General features: G+C 40.1%; 1 protein-coding gene across 11 annotated transcripts in view; it reads left to right on the top strand.

Annotated features, from left to right (window-relative positions):
• LOC110212746 (colony stimulating factor 2 receptor subunit alpha) overlaps positions 1 to 15,895 on the top strand; it is a 70,362-nt gene that overhangs the window by 13,050 nt on the left and 41,417 nt on the right. For 7 of the 11 annotated variants that reach the window (XM_078146305.1, XM_078146304.1, XM_020992770.2 and 4 more), the window contains exon 1: positions 15,681 to 15,787. The exons of 3 other annotated variants lie outside the window; for them this stretch is intronic. The gene's annotated coding sequence lies outside the window, so the exon portion shown is untranslated. Of the gene's footprint in view, positions 1 to 15,680; positions 15,788 to 15,895 lie in introns of those variants that run through there. One more of the 11 variants, XM_078146307.1, reaches the window with a different exon arrangement.

Genomic DNA, 15,895 nt, shown 5'->3' with positions numbered 1-15,895 from the left:
AACTACCCTAATACTGACAAAGTTCTCATGAGTTACAAATATCATCTTTCCATGCAGGAATGTAAACAGTTCAATCTTAATAAGTCTCTTATGATTTCTCTTTCCTGTTTACCTCTTCATGTTCCACTGGAGTCCTGTATTTGAAAGTCAAATTTTCTGTTTAGCTCTGGTCTTTTCATCAGGAATGCTTGAAAGTCCTCTATTTCACTGAATGACCATTTTTTCCCCTGAAGGATTATACTCAGTTTTGCTGGGTAGGTGATTCTTGGTTGTAATCCTATCTCCTTTGCCCTCCGGAATATTATATTCCATGCCCTGGTCCTTTAATGTAGAAGCTGCTAAATCTTGTGTTATCCTGATTGTGTTTCCACAGTACTTGAATTGTTTCCTTCTGGCAGCTTGTAATATTTTCTCCTTGACCTGGGAACTCTGGAATTTGGCTACAATATTCCTAGGAGTTTTCCTTTGGGGATCTCTTTCAGGAGGAGATCTGTGGATTCTTTCAATTTCTATTTTGCCCTCTGGTTCTAAATATCAGGGCAGTTTTCCTTGATAATTTCTTGAAAGATGATGTCTAGGCTCTTTTTTTGATCATGGCTTTCAGATAGTCCAATAATTTTTAAATTCTCTCTCCTGGATCTATTTTCCAGGTCAGTTGTTTTTCCAATGAGATATTTCACATTGTTTTCTAATTTTTCATTCTTTTGGATTTGTTTTACAGTGTCTTGATTTCTCATAAAGTCACTGTCTTCCAATTGCTCTATTCTAATTTTTAAGGAAGTATTTTCTTCAGTAATCTTTTGGACTTCCTTTTCCATTTGGCCAATTTTCTTTTTAGGGCATTTTTCTCCTCATTGGCTTTTTGGACCTCTTTTGCCATTTGGGTTAGGCTGTTTTTAAGGTGTTATTTTCTTCAGTATTTTTTTGGGTCTCCTTTAGCAAGCTGTTGACTTGTTTTTCATGATTTTCTTGCATCACTCTCATTTCTCTTCCCAGTTTTTCCTCTACTTCCCTTACTTGCTTCTCAAAATCCCTTTTGAGCTCTTCCAAGGCCTGGGACTGATTCATATTTTTCTTGGAGGCTTTGGATGTAGGAGCTTTGACTTTGTTGTCTTCTTCTGGTTGTATATTTTGATCTTCTTTTTCACCAAAGTAAGATAATATAGTCTGACTCTTTTTGCGCTGCTTGCTCATGATCCCAGCCAATTACTTGAGTTTTAAACTCTTTGTTAAGGTAAGAGTCTGCTTCCAATGTGGAGAGTGTACTGTCCCAAGCTTCAGGGGTTTGTGTAGCTGTTTTCAGAGATACTTGTAGGGACCTGTAAATTTTCAGTTCTTCCAAGGTGGTATGATAAGGGGTGAGGTGTTTACTCCTTTCCTGGCCTGTGACCACAAGTACTCCTTTCTGTCCTGTAACTGTGAGGAGGGGTTCCTCTCCACAGCCACTACAAGCTCCACCATGCCAGCGCTCCTCCTCACCCCAGCACCACCACACCCAGAACTGTGGCCGAGATCCAAACACGGGCAAAGCAAGAGATTCCTGCCTCAGCACTGGCGAAGAGATTCCTGCAATCCCTCTCTGATCAGCCACTGGATTCCCCCTCAGTCTGTGGCTGGAAGCTTGGGAAGTAGCTGCCCTGCCCAGGGCCAGGCTCTTAGGGAATGGATCTGAGACCCTGCTTTCCTCTCAGACCACTGACAGAAACACACTTTTCCCACTGACCTTCTAAGTTGTCTTTGGCATTCATGGACTGAGGAGTCTGGAAACCTCCACAGCTGCCCGCGATTCAGTCCTCTGAGGCCTGCTCCAGGTTTGCTGAGGCCTGCGTGCCCACACTGAGCTGCGCTGCGCTCCCAGCCCTGATCAATCATCCAGGTTGTCTTGGGCTGGAAATTTGATTCACTCTGTCTTTTTGTGGGTTCTGCTGCTTCAGAATTTGTTTAGAGCCATTTTTTATGAGTATTTGGAGGGGTTTGGGGGAGAGCTCAAGCAAGTCACTGCTTTCACTCTGCCATCTTGGCTCCACCCCCCTCTTTTTCTACTTTTATCCCAAGTGCTTAGCACAGTGTTTGTCACACAGTAAGTGCTTCATAAATGCTTTTTCATTCATTTATTCATTTACACACACACACATATATATTGCCTTCCCATCATCCAGGGAGAGATTTGCCAGAATCCTATGACTGAAATTTTATAAAACCAAGAGAACACACAAAATAGAGAGCAACAATCTTTATCAATACTAAGGAAAAGACAGTTTGAGAAAAAAGTCTAAATTAAGCAATATGGCCAGGATGTGATTAACTAGGACACAGTTTCTCAAAAGAGCAGAAAAGACAGTAGATGGGTATAGGATCTATTCAGTAAAAAAAAAAAAAGGCGACCCATCAAGCCCCACGGGTAAATGCTAAGGTAATAAGAGACCCTGAAAAATACTGTGCCCTGAGTTTCCACAAGGGTTTGGTGAGAGCTGATGAAGGTCATAAGGACCCTACCTTTCTAGATCAGGCAAAAACTGGCATCCTACACTCATTCGGTTTTAAGAGCTGGAAGAGACCACTAGGACCTCTTGTTTAGTGCTTCCTAACAAAAACTATCCTAAGCATCAATAAGGTGTCTAAATCTTGTATAGGAAAGAAAGCTCTGACCCTCCACAGTCTCAGCAGCAGGGTAGAGAGCTCACTGTGGCTCAGGGGACAAGGATAGGAAGCCAGAGAGAAGGAAATAGTCAAGACAAAGGGGAAGAAAAGGGAGCCAATCAGAGGAAGAAGGAATAGAAGTCTGCTTCATAAGTTTGAAGGTGTTAAACGGGTAGCAAAATTTTACTGCAGGCTAGCAATTGGGAACTGTCTTGGACCAACCCTCTCCTATTAGAGATGGGGAAAATGACCCACAGAGCTTTTGCTCAGAGGCAGAAGGAGCATGAGCCAATGATGATTTTGCCAAATCCTCATTATCCACACCTCTCTCAGGCTTATCTTTCCTTCATCTATGGTCCATGACACAATTAGATTAGAAGCCATCGGTTATTGATGGCTTATGGATTCCTGGTGAGGTCACATTGTCTGTGTTGCCTCTTACTTATGCCACTACCCTACTATAAGTCAAAGGGGCAGCCAGGTGATGCAGTGGATAGAGAGCTGGGCTTGGAGTTAGGAAGACTTGAGTTCAAATCTGGTCTCAGACACTTACCAGCTGTGTGACTGAGGAAGTAAGTAGAGCTGATCATCTGAGAGAAAGTGAGACAGAATTTGAATTCATCTTCTTACCATAATTTTCATAGAAATAAATGGGAAGCTTAGAGAGCTTAAGCAATGTACCCAAGACCACATAGTAAGCTAAAGGGCAAAGACTTGAACTCCTGACTTTTGCCAATGGCATACTCATCCATTGGGTTTGGAGGCCTCATCTCAGTTCTGAAGGGAAGCTGAAATCTAGGGACAGGATCAGAAACTTAGTAGGAGGATCAAGACAGGGCCATGGAAAGACCTTTGAAACAGAAGAGGAGGCAGATAGTCACTTAACTATTTGCCTCAGTTTCTTCATCTGTAAAAATGAGCTGGAAAAGGAAATAGCAAACCATTCCAATATCCTTGACAAGAAAACCCCAAATGGGGTCACAGAGAGTGAGACACACCTGAAAAATGACTGAAAGGGGTTTCTGAAGCATTTGACAAATATCAATTAGTGCCTCCTGGCAGCCATCAGTAGTCCTCCTGACCTATGTCTTGCCACTGGACTCTGATGACTGGAGAAGTGAGACTGATGGCTTTACTCAGCCCTGCTTCAATAAAATCCAATTCACTTGAAAGTCAAGACATCACCCTCCTGTTGTCATTTGTCCTCTTTAAGAAGGAAAGAGGAACAATGACATTAGTGTCTCCATAACAATAGGGAGAGAGAGAGAGAGAGAGAGAGAGAGAGCCCTCAATTCCTTTGGAAGTAGTCAGACTAACAAAACACACACACACACACACACACACACACACACAGAGACAAAAGACAAAAATAAACCAAAAACAAAACAAAGGATTCATATCCATAGCAGTAAAGACAATTCTTCTTCCTGCTCAGTGATTACATGGACCTATAGAATTTTACAGACTTATAGCACTAGTCTGGGATGCATTGCCAACAAAGGGAAATCATTCAAGTTTGCTAACGTCAAGCAAACCTTTCCCCATAGTGAACTCAACCTGCTCCCAAGAAACCTATATAGTCCTTGACAGCTATAGCTTCTTACAGTTGAACTGTACCTCCTCATCTCCACCTTGGGAAAGCACTTAGGATAACTAGACTCCAACTCCCTTCTCAATCCTGCACAATCCACATAACTCAAAGTAGCAGCAAAGGCAAAGTCTAAATTTCCTCCTTCCTATCCTGGCTCAGTCCTTTGTTACTTACTCTTCAGTTTCAGCTCTTTAGTCCAGAAATTTCTCCAAAACTTTTCTCGAGAAAAACTCAGGCACTTCAATACTACTACTATACTTATATTATTCTTGCAGGTTTCAGCTTCGTCCAGAAGCTCTGTGCTGTTCAGCTACCTTTCCATCTGGTGCCATGCTTGAGACCATATGGTCCCCTAAAGATGCCTAAGGGAGCCAAGTGGCTAAACAGGTTTCCTTCCAAGGAACCAAGTCAGTACATGCCTGAAAAGTTCTTCTTTCTCTGGCCTTCCAAATTTCATGCCCCTCCTCCAAACTCCTTTTTAAAAGGCATAGCCAAAATTCCTGTCTGTGAATCAATCAATCAGTCATCCTCCAAGTGGTATAAATGGGATAACTTGGCTCAAGGCAAGAAATTCTTACCTTACTGAGAAGAAATCATCAATGCCAAGATAAAATCCTTGTTGGTGGGCAATGAGGACTTTTGTACCTTATACAAAGAAAGATCATCAGCAATGCAAAAAAATACTTAATAGAGGTAAGGAGTATGGAAAACCAATCAAAGAACTTGCCCACTACAATTAAGTTAGTGGCACATTGTGAATATTGATATGATGACTGTTACCCCACCCCATCACCAAGAAGAATTTAACAGATAACAAATTAATGAGATTTAATTAACAAATATAGTCTGGCAGTAAATGTTATGATAACAAATCTTTTGCTAACAACTATGTTCCTAGGCTCCAGTCACTTTTCTCTCACCTGGAAAGAAAGTCCTGTTGCCAAGGAATATTCAGAGACGATTTCTTATAACCAAGGAAACAAAGCATTGTTACCATGAACAAGTGCACGAAGACTTACAAATAATTTTGATCTATAAAACTGTAATTTCAGAAGTTCATGGGATTTTAGGGATAGAAAAGACCTTGACAATTATCAAATCCAACCACTTCATATTACAAAGGAAGACACTAAGGCCCATTAAGGTGAAGCGATGCCAAGAGTCACAGAGCAAACTTCCAATAGACATTCCCTGGCTCTAAGTCCAAGGCTTTTTGCATTATGACAAAATTGCCATTTTATTTGTTATAATGCAGTTGTATTTATTGCTTCTGGATAGGGTGTAGCTAGGTGCAGTGGATAGAGTTCTGGACCTAACATGAGTAAGATCTGAGTTCAAATCCTACCTCAGACACTTACTATTTGTGTGCCTTTGGGAAAGTCACTTAATCTCTGTTTGCTTCCATTTTCTTATCTGTAAAATGGTGATAATTATTGCATTTACCTCCCAGGGTTACTGTGAGGATAAAATGAGATGGTATTTGTAAAAGTGTTTTTGTAAACCATAAAGTACTACACAAATACTTGCTATCATTCATGTATGAGGGTGACCTATTTTAAGTAAAAAATATACATGAAAAATCTAGCTTTGTAAAAATTCTTAATTAGGGAATGGCTATTCACTTTATAAGATTCTTCACATTATAAAGGATTTCACCATGGTTTCCTTTAAAATAATAGACTCCCATAAATACACAATCAAATGAGTTCTACTATCTCATCAACTTGTTTGGTTTCTCCAGCTGTCTTCCCAGAAATATTATAAGCCTTTCTTTCTTTGTCTAGACATCATGATCATCCACCAGTCATCTCTCACTCTCACTCATCACCAGGCCATCTCCTCTGGCCATAGAATCCCTTGGCAACATCCTTTACTTCTGTGTTGGGAGTTCCTCGTTGGTCATAAATCACAGACTGCTTCCACCTAGCATATACTTTTACGTTGCCCTTCGTGTGGTACATAGTTCATAATTCTTTAGTTCTTCAGAAGAAATAGTGTTCCAAGTCTCACTGCCATACAGCAACATTAGTAAAAATTTTATATTGAAAAATAGTTCATTGTTATTATGGGAAGATTGGGGTCAGAAAAATAGAAAATAAAAAAGGCTTTACATTCTCCCAGTGCAATTTACTCTGTTCTCCTCTTTTCCAACTCTGGGCCCAGCTCATTTGTCCAGTCCATTTGTGTGTATGTGTGTGTGTATATATGAACTCATATAATATGAAATATATATGAATATATACTCTATGAAGTATCTATTCAAATACACATTGAAATCTGAGCAATGAACATCCTCTATCTATAAGTTCTTTGTGTGTAAACAGACCAAACTCATTTGAGTGATGACGATGATGATGATGATGATGATGATTGTGGTCCCAATGTGTTTCAACTCAACAGATACTTGTTAATGCTTGCTATGAAAGGGACTACATAGTAAACCAACAACACATGAAGGCTGGAGTACATTTTTCCACCATCTAGACCGCAAAAATCTATCTATTCATTTTTCTCACTGGACCCTATTGTTTATTTTTTCATATTCAAATGTTTCCCTTGGTTTCTGTGGACAAGGGACTGCATTGGACAATAGAGATACAGAGGAAAAACCTAACAGTCCCTGACCTCAAGTAGCTCGAATTGCACCGGGGGAATACAAAATGTACTCAGAGAAACTATAGTAGAAGAAACCTAAGGCGGGGAGGGGTTACAGTGGAAACTGGAGTAAGTAAAGAAGGTTAACCATAAGAGGTGTTACCTGAGCTGAGCCTTGAAGGGAGACAAGAATTTCCGAAATGAAAGCTTCTGCTTCTGCACCTAATTTAGAAAACTAGACAAATAAACTGTGAGAGGATCATCCTACTCTCTCTCACAGTTCTGCCATAATTGTAGTTGTCTTGCCCCAGCACACCAAATTCAGACTTTGTTCCCTCTCTGTTTCCCAGAAAAAGAGAAGAAGCAGGGAGACAAAGGACTCTGTGGGATTAAAGCAGCCACAGTTTTAATCACCAAAGTTAGTTCTTCCCAGAAAGGAAAATCCTCTGTGCTTCAGGGCCCTGTCAAACATCACCTAACCTTAACCCTAGCCCTAACCCTTCCCTTTCTAGAGGAAGACAGAACTGGAGCTTCCTTGAAGAGTCTGTGTAGAGTGAGTTCTGATAAACAGCAACACAAAAGGTTACAAACCAAACCCATCTTCCCTAAGAAAATCCCCAGCAAATATTTAAAAGAGCACCAGATGAATCAATGATTAGTAAAACAAAAGGGAAACACCAGTAAGCTTCTCCGTTCAACCCAGGACTGCACGAAAAGCTCACCAGAAGCCAAGTGCCTACAGCTAGTGCATCTAGTAAAAGGGAACTAAATAGGCAATGGGATGTGTATTCTAGCCTGTTGGAGACACATTAGGAGACACATAGTGTTTAATAAATGCATTATCTATTTATCTAGGGTGGGGCCTAGTCTTAGATCCAGATCCAGACCCCTATCCTAGGACAGGACTATGGATGGGGATCAAGGCAGGTAGGGGGACCAAATCCATCCTAACAGGTCACTGCCAAAATAGACAGATGGGTCTGCCCCAAGCAGTGCATGAAGGGGATAGAGATGTGAGGAAGGGAAGGGCCTCCAAGAGGCCTGAAGTTAGTACAATACAATCTCTGATATTCTGTGCAAGCCATTACAGGGAACAAAATCAACTCCTGCCCAAGGAGACAAGTAGATAGGACAACCCCCAGGCAGCCCATGCCCAAGGTCCTTCCACGAGGCCTGAAACCAGTGTGATCTCCAGATCAGAATCACAGCAGCAAACAGAGCCAAACCCCAGTGGTCAAGTTGAAAGAGACGAAACAGAACCAGGGTCAGCACCAGATCTGACCCACAAGGAAACAAAGGTAATTGAAGTTGGGCTCCTCCTCTTTTAATTAGTGACTGTCTCCCCAGGACCACTGTTTGGGGAGGGACCCTAGCCATGCTTCTGTCTCAACTCTCTCCAGATTGCCTTAGGATAATCCCCTGTTTTTCAGCATCCTTACATATGTTATACTCCCCCATTAAGAAATATGCTCCTAAAAGTTAGAGACTTACTTGTATTTGTATCCTCAGAACTTAGCACAATGGCTAATACATAGTGTTTAATAAATGTGCTGTCTATCTATCTATCTATCTATCTATCTATCTATCTATCTATCTATCTCTATCTCTCTGTCTAGGGCAGGGCCTAGTCCCAGATTCAGACCCAGCTCCCTATCTTAGGACAGGACTATGAATGGAGACCAAGAAGTAGCTATTCAATCTAGAACTGTGGTAGGGGAGCAGACTGATGATGAACAGAATAAATCAGGCCCTGCTTACCCTATTTAATTGAAGCCTATCTTTAGCACAAAGTTCCAAGTCAGTAACTGAGGGTGAAGATAGAATTAAGCAAAAGAAAAGTCTAAATACAATGAAGAACTACTATTGGTTAAGCAAAGCCCATTAGACTAATCTGCAATAAGTATCACCACAAATAAATCAAAGTAGAGCCCTAGGAAAAAGAAAATTAATCACTTGGCCACAAGGACTCCAAAATGAAGAGAGACAAAAAATAAAATTAGAGCTGTTAGATGATTCAAGTTTTTTCTCTCTGTTCTCCTTTCCTCAGGCTAATTTAGATATTACTGTCAATGTTATATTGAGTTCACCCCAACAATCATTTTACATTTGAACATTTTAATGACACTCTCTATTTTTAAACTATGCCAATCTTAAGTTGAACAATGAACAACCAGGACTTGATAGAATTCAATCCCCATTCCTTCACTGCTTGCTACATTCAAAGAAAGAATATATATTATATGAAAAATATGACTACAAAACAATCCCATTAGTTCTAAAAGAAAATCAATCAATTCACTCAGACCTGCCCAGGTCTATCAGGGCAGTCACCATTGCTGAACAAGATTACTCCCCAAATTCTCTAGCAAGTCTTTATATTCAAGATCATTGACCTTGATAAAAATACACCTTAACAGATTGCAAATTGCTAACTCAGATTTCTCCTTAAAAAATTTGCTTTGTATCAGACACACAAGGTTAAAATGCATGCTATTGAAGAGAAATATGAATTCCATTCTTGCTGAATATTCATATAATGAAGATTAATTTAGATTATATATCTCTCCCAAAGTTTTCATGTTTGAGGTCCGTGGACCTAGAACAACATCAAGACTGTAAACCAAAGGGGCAGAGAGGTGGCGCAGTGGAAAGAGCACCAGCCCTGGATTCAGGAGGGCCTGAGTTCAAATGTGGCCTCAGACACACAACACTTACTAGCTATGTGACCCTGGGCAAGTCACTTAACCCCATTGCCTAGCCAAAAAAAAACAAACTATAAACCAAGAGGTTAAAGGCTTGACTGGCATCTACATGCTACCAGTTGATATATATATACATATTTATTACCCCCAGCAGGGAAAAAATAGGAGGAAAAGAGTGTACCTATCTTTAAATTCTTCAATATGTGTAAAAGTAGCTCTATCAGTTTCTAGTTTATGTCAGTTTCCAGTCTATTAGTTTCCATTCTAACCCTTCATTTTATTAAAGTCATGCACACATACATACTACATTGTAATACACTACTACTCCCCTATCTTGTGATATCAACATTAACAGAATAGGGGGAAAGTATACATCTCTAACTTCATTATTTTACCTTCTGTCCCTATGGCCTGGTTATAAGGACTAGCTCCTTCTTGAGGCTATAAAGATGAGATTATATTTTGACATATTCCCATGCTATTTTTATGAACAATTTTGTATGGATCAAAACTAGCTAAGATCAAAAAGAGCCTTCTCCAGCATCCTCAAAAAGCAATCTCTTCAATTTAATCACCCTATCTGTCTAAGAATTTCTTTTCCTTAGACATCCACTCAGCCAGATACTATTATTCATAGATGGTCCAACAAGTGGGTTGAATACAAGAGGGGAAGGTTTGAGGGGAAAGATGAGTTCAATTTAAAACAAGTTGTACCTCAGATGGCTACAGAACATCTAGGTTGAGATGTCCAATAGGGAGTTGGAGATGAGACACTAGAGTTTAGGAGAGGGATTAGGGCAGAATAAATAGATCTCAGAACCACTGGCAAAGAGATTATAGTTAAGTCCATGGGCGTCAATGAGATCATCAGCTGAAATAGTATAGAGGGGGGAAAGAAAAGGGCTCATGAAAAGAGCTTTGGGGAAACACCTACATTTACTGAGAATGACCTAGAAGGAGAATGAAGAGAGAGATTTAGATAGGTGTGAGAAGAACCAGAAGAAAACAGTTTCATGAAAATGAAGAGAGAAGAGAATATCAAGTTGAAGAAGGGAATGGACAGCATAAAAGGCTATAAAGAAGGATGAAGATTGAGAAAAGGCCAATAGATTTGTAGATTAAAAGATTATTGGCAATTTAGGGGAAAGCAGTTTAAATTAAATGATGAATTTGGAAACCAGAATGTAGAGAGTTAGGAGAATGAGAGGAAAGGAAGTACTCACACTGATTGTAGATGACCTTCTCAAGGAGTTTAACCATGAAAGGTAAGAAAGATATAAGAGATAGTTAGAGGGGATTGACAGATCAAGCGAGGCTTTTTGGACATGGAAATGTTTCTAAGATGTACAGAAACAGCCAAGAAACAGAGAAATAGAAAATTAGTGGGAAAATAGGGGTCAAGAGAGGATCTGCTAGACCAAAAGATAGAATGCAATGCAATCCTTCTGTATAGATAGGAGTTTGCCTTGGTCAAAAGAAGAGCAACCTCTTCATGATAGAGAGAGATAAAAGAGGAAATAGTCAGGGTAGACATAGAAAAGGCTAGATAATCCCTGTTTTTAAGGGGTTTAACTCTAGTTAGGGAGAGAGAGCACGTAGAATAAAGTTCAGTAGGGCAAATAGAAAGGCCCAGAATTCTTTAGATTGGCTAAATAATTAAGATAACAGTACTGGGAGACTGAAAGGAAGGACACAGAGGCAAGGAAGATGGTAAAGCCTGGAGGATATTAGAGGGAGGGACAGAGCAGATGGTAAGGCATGGGCCTCCTCCATCTCATTAGAAGAAATGGAATTCTGGACTTCCATTTCATTCAAACTGTCATGAGCAGTCAAACAGCCCAGGCAAGATGGAAAGGTGTTCTTCCTGTGCAGCCATCCCAGGCAGGTTTAGGCCAGGGGAGGGGCAGAAGTAAGAAAACAGCATGACCTGGTTAAAGCTGCTTTACCCTCTCCCAGACAGCTTCCATGCATTCTGGGAGTGCTTGGGGACTGAGGGAGGGGGAGAGTGGGGACAAAAGTGGGGTTAGGACTACCTCTGGTGGTGGCACCTCTGGAAACTTCATGGCCATTCCAAATGGGTTCAGAACACTTATCATTGTCCTTACTAAATCATGGCATCCAGAACTAAACACAACTCATCAAATGTGGCCTAACAAAGGTAGGGAAAGTATAACTAACATCTTGTTCCTGAAGATTATGCCTGAGGGGGGCAATCTGCATGGCCAGAAGACAATTTAGATCAATTAGATTAGAAGATCAGTTAGCTCTCTTGATAGTCAGATCATACTGTTGACTTGTATTACATTTATAGTCCACTGAGCTCCTGGAGCTTTGTCAGATATATTGCTACATAGCTACACCTTTCTGATGTTATATTTGCGAAGTTGATTTTTTTTGAAACACAGCTGTAAGACCTTAAAAAGTGACAGGGCCAGAGGGAATAAACTGCCTGAGGTTAAGGCTGCCCTGTGTTATCTCCAACCAACACTCACACACACACACACACACACACTGCTGTACCCCTCCCCTCTCCATGAATTCTCCACCAGATACAGAACAGGAAACATGCTTAAGTTCGGCTGACACTGATTCAGATAAGGAGCATGAGACCAACTTAAATGTCAATGCTATCATCATCACTTGTTCCCGTACTAGAACAAGCTGCATGAGAATGCATGAGAAGGAATAGAGTAGGAAATTCACAAAGCCTGACTGGGATAAGGACCATGAAAACCCACACATACCACCTTGACGTCACAGGGGAATAAGGCCCAGGGAAAATGGAGGCTGACACACTATTGTACTTTGTAGAACTCACTTAACCTTCTCTTACCAGGGTTTTGCTATGTAGTCAAACCAGATCAGGGGAAAGAACTAAATGCAGGAATTTAATTCATAGCAAAAATAAGAAAGAGGTAATAATGAATACCAACAGTTGCTACACAGAGTTCAGGTTAAAGGTAATTAATTGATGGTAATTGGGTCAGAAGATTCCCTAAAAGAAACACATTTATTTACTTCTGATGTCAGAGACTTCTTTATGGCATAAAAGACTGGGCACACTTAAAGACCCCTCACTCGCATGGATTATTACCCTCAACCAGTTGTAACCTGGGAACAGTAATAGTTGGCACCTCCCAACAAGAGCCATCAGCTACCACCTTTTCCAAGAACTAAAGGCTTTACAATACTAAAACTTTTTAAAACTTAGTTTAAAATGTAACAGATATATTATTTCATATTCAGGAATGGACATAGAAAGGACTCACATGTCATCTGCTAATCAATAGATGTTCCCCTGAGTAGCCAATCCTCCCCATAAAAATAAGACTAGGACCACTTTGTGCCCTATCATTTACCTCACAGCTCTTGCCAGGAGTTACTGATTACTATTCAGCATTACCCTTTCCTTTATGCTTCCTGGAGCTCCTTGGGAAGAGGTAAATTGCTCTTTGAAGACCCTACTCATTCCACAATTCTGCCTCCTGTAGTTCTCTAGCTCTAACTCTCTCCAGTAGATGGCATTTGTCACCTTCCCCAGGGGACCAGCCTTCTAGCAGTTGTCCTGTATATCAAGGAGCTAAAAGAAATGATCACTTCTCTAGGGGTGGGGAACCTGTGTCCTCGAGGCCACATGCAGCTCTCTAGGTCCTCAAGTGCGGCCCTTTGACTAAATCCAAACTTCACAGAACAAATCCCCTTAATAAAAGGATTTGTTCTGTAAAACTTGGACTCAGTCAAAAGGCCATGCTTGAGGACCTAGAGGGCCACATAAGGCCTTGAGGCTGCAGGTTCCCCACCTCTATTAGACTATTCAAATAAATCTGTGTTTTCAAGTCTAGGTTGGATTATGGTATGTTAATATAATGCCATGGCTTGTTTAGTGGGAAAGGCAGGATATTTTAAATATGACAACATCCACTTGAACCTTAATTCTGTCATTAACTTGTGTGACTGAACAAATCATTTTTCTAGGCCTCATTTTTCTAGTACACTTTGCCAAATCTAATAAGATGAAATTTAATAAGGATAAAGTGAAGTTTTAGACTTAGGCCCCCCCAAAAAAATTCCAAAGAAAAAAAAAAGATGGGGAGAGCAGAATAGACATCAGTTTATCTGAGAAAGAGCTGGGGATTTTAATGAACAGTTAGCTTAATATGAGTCAATACTGTGATATGGTAAGCAAAAAAAGAAAAAGACTAAAGTAAGCTAGGGTACATCGAGAGACATAGTATCATCAGTAAGAAGGCAATAATCCTAAAGTACTCTGCCTCTGTCAGAATACATCAGAAGTACTTCCGGGCATATAATAGGTGTCAATTGGTGTCAGTCCAGATTCTTGTCAATCAATCAGTTGGGAAGATACCATAGTTTCAGAGAATTCAGGTAAGACAACAGCTGCACTGACCTTTATCCTGAATTTCTTCCCCAATGCTTTGCATGCATTTTCCAAATTAGCAGCCAGTTGTCCCCTTTTGACCCAACACTGTTATTCACCACCTTCATGCACATCCACATCCACACACAATAATGCACAATTGTGTAATGTTCTACGGGCTCTAGGCTCACATCAGCCTTGGCATTTGCCAGGATGCTATCCCTACTTGGCTACTGCTTAGGAAGAAAGTCTAAACTCAAAAAATAAAATAAAAAACAAATCACCAAAATAAATAAATAAATAAAACAAGCCCTCAATATGTAACCCCTGTGTCAGAGGCTCCTTCTTGATATATGTGTACATATTTGTATACATGGCTGTGTGTACTCTTTGGAGACCTCTGATGTCTAAGGCTCATTGTCTTTACTTTAATGGAAACTGTCAATATTAGTATTTGGCAGCAACTCTCTTTATAATATTTAGGTTCTGACATTTAGATTCACAAGAATAGGCACTGGAACAGGCAGCTAGATGGCACAGTAGATAGAGTTCTGGCCTTGGAGTAAGGAGGACCTGAGTTCAAATCCAGCCTCAGACACATGACACTTACTAGCTATGTGACCCTGGGCAAGTCACTTAACCCCAATTGCCTCACTAAAAAGCAAAAAAATAAAAAATAAAATAAAATGAAAAAAAGAATAGGCACTGAAAACACAAAGTCTTAGATAATGCTGGGCTTAGAGTTAGGAAGATGTGAGTTCAAATGTGACTCAGACACTCACTAGCTGTGTGACCCTGGTCAAGTCACTTAACCTCTTTTTGATCTGGTTTCCTCATCTGTGAAATGGATATAACAATAGCACCTACCTTGCAAGACTGTTGTGAAGAAAAATGAGATATTAATTCTAAATCACTTAGCATAGTGCCTGGCACATTGTAAGTGCTATATGAAAGTTGTTTATCATCATCATCATCATCATCATCATCATTATTATTATTATTATTAGACACCAACTCTCCTTATAAACATTCAAATTCACACTTAGATCACAAGTTTTAGAAAGGTCTACTGGTCTTTGGATAGGTCTACAGAACCACAAGAGCACTCAGTTGTCCAATTTGAAAGCTGGAACGCTCTTTGATGGAAAAAGTTACCTGGGGAGTGAAAAAGAGTTCAAGTCAAAGCCAAAAGATAGAAATAGAATGCTGGTGATTAAAGGGATCATCAGTTAATGTTACATAGACACAGACCTGGTAGACTTATAATAGCATCTAAGGTGATAGAGTTAAGAAAGTGAATCAATTACATATGGTGCTTTGGGAGATATTTCACCATAAGGAAAGCAAGGGGATTGGATGGCTTCTTCTACTGTAGGCTTCATTAACCTTTGCAGCAGTTAAGATTCTGGTATGACAGTCTGCCAAAGTCCTTACATGGGCAGAGAGCTTTGTATTTTTCAAAACACTTTCATGACCATTATCTCACTTGATTCATGACCATGTTTCTTCTTTGTTAAAATTATGGAAATAGACTCTGTATATATAAGTGTGTGTGTGTGTGTGTGTGTGTGTGTGTGTGTGTGTGTAGGTGTGTGTGTGTTTGGAAAAGTCAGGAGGGGAGAAAATCATTCACAAATTCATTAAATAAAAAAGAAATCATCTGCTTCATTTAGGGTTGTCATTATAACCAATGAGGAGAAGAAATAACTTAGGTTTCTTGAGCATGGATGAGGAAGTTCAGAAAGCAATCTGTTGGGGGTGGGGAGACTAAGAAAGAAGAACAGTGAGTCACTGTGGGATTAAAACACTTAAAAGAAAGCTTCTGCACAGAAACAGCCAGGAGGGAAGAAAACTGAAGCAAAAGCAAAGACAGTGCTCATGGTAAGCCAATTCCTATACAACTTGATTTCATGCTAGATGGACATGTTACAGCTGATACGGATATAATGGGTTTCTTCATCTGAAAAATGAAGGGGTTGTATTGGAGTA

This window comes from Phascolarctos cinereus, unplaced genomic scaffold (genome assembly GCF_003287225.1).
Source record: "Phascolarctos cinereus isolate Bilbo 61053 unplaced genomic scaffold, phaCin_HiC Scaffold_726;HRSCAF=1367, whole genome shotgun sequence".
Classification (NCBI taxonomy): domain Eukaryota; kingdom Metazoa; phylum Chordata; class Mammalia; order Diprotodontia; family Phascolarctidae; genus Phascolarctos; species Phascolarctos cinereus.
The sequence above is the reverse complement of the archived record's forward strand: the minus strand, read 5'-3'. Positions and strand labels throughout refer to the sequence as shown.